This window comes from Rhizophagus irregularis, chromosome 2 (assembly GCF_026210795.1).
Source record: "Rhizophagus irregularis chromosome 2, complete sequence".
NCBI lineage: Eukaryota > Fungi > Glomeromycota > Glomeromycetes > Glomerales > Glomeraceae > Rhizophagus > Rhizophagus irregularis.
The window spans coordinates 3,622,675-3,634,364 of NC_089430.1; positions in this window are offsets into that span (position 1 = coordinate 3,622,675).

Genomic DNA, 11,690 nt, shown 5'->3' on the forward strand with positions numbered 1-11,690 from the left:
TAAAAAAATATTAAGTATTGCAAAAATACTTACTGAATTTAAATACCAAGCTCAATATATCTTACAAAAAAAGAAAAAGAAATATTAGAACATTTCTAATAAAAAAAATTAAGTTTCGTAATTACGAAACTTACTATATTATGAAACCTACTATTTCGTCCTACAGATTCTACAAAGAAAAAATAAAAAGAACATTAGAAATGTTTTTTGAAAAATAAAAAAAATATTGAAAATTTTGAAACTTACTCTCTCTTAGCATCCCAGTCCAGTTATCAAAAGCTGAAGGAAGTCTACAAAAATAAATAAAGAAACATTGGTAACGTTTCTTTAAAAAAAAATAAAAATAAAAGAATCAAAATTTCAAAATGAAACTTCAAAACCTAACTGAAATCTAATATTCCAGAGAGTATCTACAAAAAAATACTGGTTAAAATTGATGCTATTGGGTACATATCGGGTACCTAATATATGTATAATATATGTGATATATGTGTATGATATTTAACAATACTACACATATCGGATACCTGATATGTGTAGTATAAATGTAGAAAAACGGTGACACATCCTACAAATATCATATATACATCATATACATATCGGGTAGTCAAATATCAGTGACATATCTTATAAATATCATACATTTAATACACATATATCGGGTAGTAAAATATCAGTGATATATATTATAGATATCATACATTTAACACACATATATCGGGTAGTAAAATATTGGTAATATATATATAGATATTGTATATTTATATCATGTCAGATAGTAGCTATATACTATATTTTTATTGTATACGTTTTACAATTTCATATTAAAACTAATAGCTTTTTTTTTTAAAATTCAGACTAAATAAAATTTAATTTTATTAAAATTTATAAATTTTATTCACATAAAAGCAATAATACAAATCTTACTCTATCTGCTATGTAAAAATCAAATAAAGTTGAATGTAATTATACTATGTAATATGAAAAGTTCTACTGAAAGTAGCAATGATAATAAAATTACCTCTTTGCTTGCTTTTGTTATATCTGTTTATTATTTAAAAGAAATATTAGCGAAAATATTAGTAAGTGTATTAATTAATAAGAGAAAAAAGGAAATGTTAATAAAAACGTTAGTGGTAAATATAGAAAATATTAGTAAAATGTTAGTAGGAAAAAAGAAAAGTTAGTAAAATAGAAAATATTAATAGGAAAACATTAATAAAAATGTTAGTAGTATTTAATATTAATAGAAAATGTTAGTAATAGAAAACATTAGTAGGAGAAAAGAAAAAAATATTAGAACATCAATAGAAAATATATATATAAAAAGAAAAAAACAAGTATAATGAAAATATACCTCTATGTTTATTTCTAAATATAAAAATAAAAAAAAAAAATATTAATAATATTATTTCATAATAATTAAGTAAAGAGTTTGTTTAGTTTGTTTTAAATAATAAAAAGTTTAAGAGAAAGGTTTTTACGATGGAAAGAAAAAAAAATAAACAAAGTGCGAAATATAAACACTTAAATCATGTGAACAATCGCCTGATTACAATAACAAATTCTGATTGGGCTATAGATTTTATGTCAATCTGGATTATTATAATTAATAAAAATGCATTTAACGTTCATGCAAATTTTGTACTACTCACTATGCTATTTATAACTAGAATTACACTGCAAATTAAACTCTTTATCGCTTTAAATAATACAAAACCCTACTTATATACCATTACACCCATCCACTAACCATTTAATCTAGGTTTTTTATTAATTTAAAACCCATAATAATGCATAAGATATAATCCTTTATAATTCAGTTAACAATTAATAATTTTATGATGGAAAAGAAATGAATATGTGAAAAGGGATGAAGTGAATGAAAGTGAATTAAAAGGACAATGTAAAAAATGAAATTGGAGTGAAAAGATAATGAAAATGAAATAGAAGTGAAGAGATGATGAAAAATGAAATAGGAAATGACGAAAAACAAAATGGAAGTGAAATGGAATGATGTAAAACAAAATGGAATGATGGAAAATAAAATCGAATGATGGAAAATAAAATGGAATGATGGAAAATAAAATGGAATTGAAGGAGATAATGAAAAAATAAAATGGAAGTGAAATGGGATGATGAAAACAAAATGGAAAAGAAATGAAATGATGTAAAACAAAATGAAACAATATAAAGCGAATTGAGATGTTAAAAAATAAAGTAGAATGTTGCAAAATGATATGAAGGGATGAAAAACGATATGGAGCAATATGGAGTGATAAAAAACAATATGGAGCGATATGGAGTGATGAAAAATGATATGGAGCGATATGGAGTGATGAAAAATGATGTGGAGCGATATGGAGTGATGAAAAACAATATGGAGTAATATAGAGTAATGAAAAATGATGTGGAACAATATGAATAAGGTTGCTTGCCGAAACCTGTTTGGCCTAATGCCGAAAGGTAAAACCTCTTATATAGTGCTGAAATGTTGAAATGCCAAAACTGCAAAACCTGTCAAAATTGTGAAACTGCCGAAACATACCAAAACTTCAATAATAGGTTTTTCCGTAGTTTCGGCATAGTTGATCATAAGATTTGCATATAGTTACGCCAAGTTACACCAATTAATAATATAATTTAGATAATCAAATAATCTACAGATAAAAGATTAAACTTCAATATTTTACCATCGTCTTAGTTCTTTTAAGCTTTATCTAGTGTTAGAATTTTCATTTCTAACTCCTATATTAATATTATGATATTACACGTTTTTGCAGTTTTTTTTAAGAGGCTTATATTCATTAAAGGAAAATGCGTAACATGCATTTAATAAACCCAATTCTGTCATCTTCTTTAACACTGAACTAAAGTTTCTTTTACTTTCTTCCGTTTTCTTAATAATAATATTAATAATAAACTGTTTCAAATGACTGATCACATAGAAGATTCACCCATTAAAAAGAAAAATAGAGGAAGTCGGCCACCTAATAGCATTTGGAAAGATATTAATAAAGGAGAAGCTGTTGGTTCTGACAAATTTGCCGCCTCCTGCAAGTACTGTAAGAATACATGGGCACGCGGTGAAGTTTCAAAGCTCGAAGAGCATCTTTCAAACTATTGTCCAGATGCGCCAGCAGCAGTTGTTAGAAGGTATATAACTAAAGTAATGGAACAGCAAGATAAGTCCAAGTCATCCAAAAAAAGAAAATACTCTGAAGGTCAAAGTAACATGGATGATTATCATGATTCAACAGAGCTTAACGAACAAAGATGTACACGAATTAATCGTGCATTAGTTAAATTTTTTATTGCGTGCGGAATTGCGTTTAAAGTAGTGGAACATCCCTTTTTCATCAATTTTATAAAATAGCTTAATGCCGGGTATAATATATCAATAAGGGAAGTATTAGTAAATCAACTACTTGAACGTGAATTAGCTCAAGTGAACTTCAAAGTTAATTCTGAGCTTGAAAAGGAAACGAATTTAACGTTAGGTTTGTTAAATTAAATAAGCTATCATACGTGATTTTTATTTAATCTTACTTACTATATAATATTAATTTATAATTTAACCTTTGATGGTTGGACGTCTGGTACACATCGTTCAATTTGGAACTTCATTGTAATGACTCTGTCACGTAAAGAATATCTTTATCAACTTTCTGATTTGTCTGAAAATTCGCACACTGCAGAATATTTAGTTACGGTAATTGAAAAGGTTATAGAAGGTATTGGAGAAGATCGAATATGTGCTGTAATTTCCGATAATACGGCCAATGTTCGTAATGCACGAAAAATTATACATGAGAATCATCCAAAGATTGAGAATGTGTGATGCGTTGCACATTCTATCAATTTAATTGCATGCGACATTGTCAAGGAGAAGTTTGGAGAACGTTTATTAAAACGTATTAATATTTTGACAACCTTTTTTAGAAGTTCTCATCAGGCTAATGCAAAACTTGCTCAAATAATTAAAGAAAAAGGAATTAGTGGAGAAGGATTAAAATTATATTGCAAGACACGCTGGACTACTGCTAGTGAATCCGTAAATTCAGTAATAAATTTGGAATCAGCACTAGAAGAAATGGTCAGCGATCATGATAAAGTGCTAACAAATGATAAAATAAAACTAATTATTCAATCGAGAAATTTTTTTCAAATTTACGAGTTCTTGGATTTGTTTTGGATCCTCTAAGAAAAGCAGTACTTTCATTAGAATCGAGAAAAGCTACACTTGCAGATTGTTTCCTGAGCTTGGCAAGACTTACAGCTACATTAAAAAAGTTACCCAAATCATTAAATCCTGCATTCCGAAGTCATTGTATCAAAGTAATAAATGAAAGATTTGATGAGTTCGATGATGATAAGTATATTACTTGTTTTTTTATAGATCCCAGATTTAGAAACGCGCCACTTAAAAAATGCGACCTCATGAGAATTATCAAATGTGCAGCTTCAATCGGAAAAAATTTAGGTTTTGACCGTTACGAAGCTGAAACTTTATGTGATCAAATACAGAAATATATTAATGAACAAGAGCCATTTGACCTAGATATCGGTTTTGCTAAAGATAATCCTGTAAATTGGTGGAAATATATTAATACCGAACCAGAACCAGATGTCCTGCCAAGAATTGCAAGTTATCTATTTGCAATATGTCCTAACTCAGCAACTTGCGAATGTGGATTTTCGACTTTAGGATGGCTATTTCATAAACGTCGCTTAAATCTTAATGTGGATAAACTAGAATCCATGTGCAAATTAATTTTGTATTGGAAATCCAATTCAAAAACTGAACTTGGATTTTATGGAATTGATCAAAAAAAGAATACTCGTCTTAGTGATGATGAGATCAATATACGTATTGCAGAAGCTTTTGCAGAAGATGACGATGAGGAATATAATGAGGAGCAAGCTTCTACTCAGAGATTAACTATAAGTGCGAAACAATACCCAAAGACAATTGCCGTGTAGTAATCGAAAGTCTATGGATTGATCAATTTGTTAATTTATCGCATAATTCAGTTACTAGTAAAATCGGCGATATTCCAAGAGATATATTGGATGATTCAGATGAAAATAATGCAGAAGATGATGAAGTTGATGATAGTGGTAATAACAAGAGACCTGGAGAAGGTGACTATGATTATGATATAGATGATGTATTAGGTATGGATGACAGTGATAATAATGACGATAATTATGATGATAATGAGAAATGATAATAATGAGAATTAATTACAATAGTTAATCCAATGAGAATTAATTCTAATATCATGTGATTTAAATAATGATACTATTTAGGAAATAAATGATGTAATTATGCAGGGCAAAATATTCGCGATCAAAGTCCAGTTAACATATAATTATGCAGGAATTGTAATTTTATATTATATTTTAAACATTGTAATTTAATTAAGGAATAAGGATAAGCATATTATATTTTAAAAATAGTGCAATTTAATTAAGGAATAAGGATAAACAATTATATTAGAATCAATAAGTTTTAAGGACTTCGTTAATTAAATTTATTACATTAGATCAATAAATTTTAAGAACTGCGTTGAGATCCCCCAATTCCCTCTGTCATCAATTTACAGAGTTGCCACATCGAACAGGTATTCTCATGGTCGAACGAATGAATAATCGAACGAATGAACAATTAAACGAACAAGCAAATAATCAACAGCATAATTAACGAACAACATACAATAACAATATATAACAACATTTTTGGTTCACAACATAAATAGCGTTAGTAATATAAAACATCAAACGGTATAAAATAAATTTAACTTCTCTAAATTTTTCCCAAATTATATCCACTTTTACCTTTAATTTCAAACTTCGATAGCTCTCGCTACAAATTATTACTTTTCAAAAACATATATTTAATTCATCTTAAAATTTTCATTTTATTCAATTAAAATTAATTAAGCAAACATTAATTAAAGTTTAGGGCGAACCTATTACCTTTAATTAATATTAAACTTTACTAACAAATAATTAAATGAAACTTATATTTTTATTGAGTTCTGTGGATGAGAACTATGGAATTACTTTGAATTCCGCTCTCTATTTATACAAATTTTATGCTACTTTCTATTCTATCTATATATTATCTTTGAACTATCTTTCTAATATGCTATCTATATTTTAAATACGCTATCTTTTAATATGCTATCTTTTATATATGTTCTTTTTAATATGTTATCTTTTATGTTCCATCTTTATACTATCTTTTTATATTATCTTTTATATTATTTTATGTTCTTTAATCTTTCTGACATTATTTTATATGTTCTTTCAATTCACTTTATGTGTTTTGCTTATAATCTATCTTTTGTGGCTTATAATTATTCTTTCTAATCGTTCTTATTGTTAAAGATTGCTAAGCCGCAATTGATCGACTCTAATTATTCTATTGGTTCTTTGTCAATCATTCGATAAATATTACATCATGTAGATCATTACTCTTCCTAAATGTTTATCCTTTTTCGGCTAATTATTTATCCATCTACGTCAATTCATAATTAATTTGTTCGTTCTTAATATTTGGAAATTACATCTGGTGATTGAATTTTATCATCTTTTCATGCTTGATATTTGACCGTTTACAGCGTTACAAAAAAAAATTTAGAACTGCGTTAATTAAATTTATTACATTAGAATCAAAACTGTGTTTATTTTGTTACAAATACTTTAATTATGTAGAATGTTATTATGTTCATCAGTTCATGTTTTAAACATTATAAGTTATAACGAATTTTAAAATTAGTATAAATATTATGAAATTTGAAGTATATAGGATTTTTTTTTCGCAATACAAAACCAAATTGTATTTTAATTTTCGTTACGAAAAAATCATAAAAATAAAAAATGGCAGCATTAGTACCTTTTGTTCCACCGCCACCACCAGTATTCCAATGGACGATTAACGCTGCTAGGCAACTAATCGCAGAGCGAAGAAACTTGCATCAGCAATTCGAAAGAATTGCAAACCGTCATCATGTAAATGCATGGACAATAATAGCAAATAGGGTGTTCGTTGGAACGGGATTTGCAGCGACACCCAGGCAGTGCTATACAAAATGAAATGCCCTCAAACGAGGTTATGAAAACCTCAGTAGGATAATAAATAATAATGATGATGACATTCCTATTATAAGACCAAATAGTTTCGATAGAGCGTGTTTTGCTGATATGAACGATAAATTCTGGTTACAAACCGGTAATTATTATTAATTATTATTTTAAATTAATTTTATTTAGGCAATTCATTCAATTCATTAATATTTTTATTGGATTTTAGATCTGTTTAGACGAGAGTATCGACGGCAGCTATGCTGCGCATGATCGACGTCGATATGAATATAGATTGCAAAGGGAAAGAAGAAGGTCGCGATCTAGGTCATGATCAAGAAGTAGATCAAGAAGTAGAGATAGAAGACGAGATAGAAGTAGCGATAGAAGACGGGACAGAAGTAGAGATAGAAGAAGAGGTAGAAGCAGGTCCTCACATAGAAGATAAAAATATTAAAATTTAATTTTTATTATATTTTTAATCGTATATTTTATTAGTTTAATATTAAATATTATAAAATAAATATTTACATACAAAAAATCATATTGTCTTTATTCTTATAAATTGTTTAAATGCCAAAACTCTAATTAAATCATATAGAAAGTATTGCCGAAACGCTGAAACAATTTCGGCAAGTTACAGCAGTTTCGTGATTTTGATAGGTTTCGCAGTTTCGGCATTTCTTGATGATTTTGCAAAACTAGTTTCGGCAGTTTCGCGTATGTCATTCTGCCAAAACCTCTAGTTTTGGCAAGCAACCTTAAATATGGAATGATGAAAAATGATATGGAGTGATATGGAGTAATGAAAAAGAGTAATGAAAAATGATATGGAGCGATGTGGAGTGATGAAAATGATATGGAGCAATGTGGAGTGATAAAAAACGATATGGAGCTATGTGGAGTGATGAAAAATGATATGGAGCGATATAGAGTGATGAAAAATGATATGGAGCAATATGAAGTAATGAAAAATGATATGGAGCGATGTGGAGTGATGAAAATGATATGGAGCGATGTGGAGTGATAAAAAATGATATGAAGCCATGTGAAGTGATGAAAAATGATATGGAAGCAAAAGGGACGATGATAAATGAAAAGGATAATTAAAAACAAAATAAGAACAAAGGGAATCGTGAGAAAAATAAAATGGAGGCGAAGGGAATAATGAAATAATAAAAATAAAAGGAGCGAAAAAAATAATAGAAAATAAATGAAAAAAGAGTGAAATGGATATAGAAAATGAAAAGGGAATAAAGTGGATGATAGAAAATAAAAGAAACTGTTAGTATCATTTTCAATAAAGAAAACAATAAAATAGCAAAATACTAGTAATAAAAGTGAGTCTTATCTTAAACTCTTTGAAGTTATTTGAAATTGTTGTTTTCTGAAAAACAAGTTAACAAGTTAGCATAAAAGAAAAAAAACATTAAACTAGCAAAGTAATAAGAAAATAAAAAAATTTTACCTTAAGAAATTTCAGAAAAAGCTGATCATTTTGGAAATAATACTACAAGAAAGCAAAAAACAAAATGTGCTACGTGTTTGTGTAATATGAAATCATCTGGTAAATTTCACTGGGATAAATTTAAAAATTTTGATCAAGGTGAAATTCACCAGAGGTGAATGTAAAATTAATCTGTTAGGAAGTTTTGGCAACGCGAAACTGCAACTGAAATCGACACTGCTATATTCGGTTTATCATCATATAAAAAAAAATTCATTTTTTTTTATATTTTTTTATATTTTTTTTTTGTAGGTCGGACTCTTATTTTTTGTAAAATATCGGACCCTTGGAGACCAGGACGAACCGTACCTACACAATAAAGGTAATGTGGGAGAAGGGGCTGGGGTTACTATTTTGTAATTAAGAAACATTTTTAATGTTTCTTTCTTTTTTTTGTAAAACTAGGACGCCAGACTCTTGAAAATAAACCCGGACTTGGATAATGTAAGGAATAGGGAATGGGAAATTTTTTCTTTAATATTAAAGAAATGTACTAACGTTTCTTTCTTTATTTTTTTTTGTAGGACTAGGACGCCAGATTCTTGAAAACGAACCTGAACTTGGATAACGTAAGGAATAGCAGGGAATGGGAAATTTTTTCTTTAATATTAAAGAAACGTACTAACGTTTCTTTCTTTATTTTTTTTGTAGGACTAGGACGCCAGACTCTTGAAAATGAACCTGGACTTGGATAATGTAAGGAATAGGAAATGGGGAATTTTTTCTTTAATATTAAAGAAACGTACTAACGTTTTTTTCTTTATTTTTTTTGTAGGATTAGGATGCTGGACTCTTGGAAACAAATTAAACCCGGACTTTGAATGTAAGGAATAGGAAATGGGAAATTTTTTCTTTAATATTAAAGAAACGTACTAACGTTTTTTTCTTTATTTTTTTTGTAGGATTAGGACACCAGACTCTTGAAAACAAATTGAACCTGGACTTTGAATGTAAGAAATGAGGGAAGGGAAGAGGGGTATTTTGTAATTATGAAACGTTTTTAACGCTTCTTTCCTTTTTCTTTTGTAGGATGCCAGACTCTTACAAATCTGAACTTATGCAGCAAAGGTACTGGGAAAAGGGGAATTCTTTTGATATTAAAGATGGAAATGTACTAATGTTTCTTTTTTTTGATCTTTGTGGGTTTTAGCTTCCTGGAATGACATTTTGAATGGGCAAACATTTCTTTAAGGGTGGCGTTTGAAATTGACTTTGAGAAACGTTTTAATGTTTCTTTTTTTTTTCTATTAAGTTTTAATAGTTGTTTATTGGAATCGAACTAACTGGAACATTGTTCCAAACCATTAACAACAAATTAATGTAAAATAATAAATGTATTCAAAAATAAAATGTATTTAAAATAAATATAAATAATTTCATAAATTGTATACATAAATAACATACTATTGGAATTTTTTTTCATGTAAAAATTTCAGGTTACTTGATTACCTGAAGTGACCTGAATTAACCTGAATATTTTTGGGTCAGACAGGTTAGGTCAGGTTAGAATAGGTTACCCGATCTGACTTGACCCGTTTAGAGTTCTCACTTACTCCAAGGAGTCTGTCAACCTAAAAAAACAAGAGAAAGAAATGTTAGTAACATTTCTTTAATATTAAAATAATCACCTTTCCAACTTACATTCTAAAGTTTGAAATAGTCCAAGGAGTCCAGAAACCTAAAAAAAATAGAGAATGAAACGTTAGTAACATTTCTTTAATATTAAAAATATCACCCTTTCCAACTTACATTCCAAAGCCCGAGTTCATTCAAAGAGTCTGGCAACTTAAAAAAATAGAGGTAAAAATATAGAATTTTTTTTATTAAAATAGATTGATCGACCGGTATGACGGTTAATTAAATTTAGATTATCAAATTCTAATAGAATATCGATGTCGATATATCAAAATGTATCATACAAATATTAGTACCTGATATATATTAGAAATATATCGGTGACATATTGGGCAATATATATCTGATTATATAGGTGCCCAAAATACCAGTGTATATCGGTGACATATTGGGTACCCAATGTGTATCTGATATATGTAAATACCCGATATATATCTGATTAGTCACTGATATATAGGTGCCTGATATATATCCGATAGCATAGATTTTGACCAGTAAAAAAAAGAAACATTAATATAACGTTTCTTACAAAAAAAAGAATAAAAAAAAAATTGTTTTGCAACATTTAAACTTACTGTTTCATTTTAAAGCACTAAGCCAAACACTTGAAACTACAAAAAAAGAGAAAAATATTAATATAACATTTTTCAAAGAAAAAAAAATTTTTTTTAAGTTTCGTAACGTAACTAAATGTTGTGAAACTCACCATCATTTCAAATTTCACAAGGCCGAAATACTTGAACCTACAAAAAAAAGAGAGAAACATTAAAATAATATTTCTTACAAAAAAAAATAAATAAAAAATAAGTTTTGCATTGTGAAACTTACCATTCGAGATTTACTATTTCAAAGCTTTCCACTTGAACTTACAAAAAAAAGAGAAAAATATCAGAATAACGTTTTTCAAACTCTCAAAGAAAAAAAATTGTAAGTTTTGCAACATGTTGCAAAACTTACCATTCATTTTATTGAAAAATAAAAAAAGATATTTTGAAGTATACTTGAAGTATACCTTCAAAATGTCGAGTTTAATTTTGTCTGTCTAAGGAGCCATCCAAAAGAAATTGAATCTAAAAGAAAAAAAATGAAACATTAATAAACATTTCATTGAAAAAAAACAAAAAAATATTTCAAAGTATACTCCAAGTATATTTTTAAAATATCAAGTTTCATCCGTCTAAAGAGCCATCCAAAGAACACAGGTCGAAATGCTAAAAATCAGCAAAAAAAATGGCGTGAAAAGCAGTGGCTATTCTTGGCTATTCTTGGCTATTCTTGACTATTCTTAGCTATTTTTAGCTATTTGCGAATTAACCTATACTATTTGTAAATAGTTTATATAAATTTGCGAATAGTTTATGCAATTCTAGCCATTTTTTTTGCCTGTTTTTGATCATTCGACGTGTGGAAGTCGAACTTAAAAAAGCAAAAAAAAAATGAAGCGTTAATAAATATT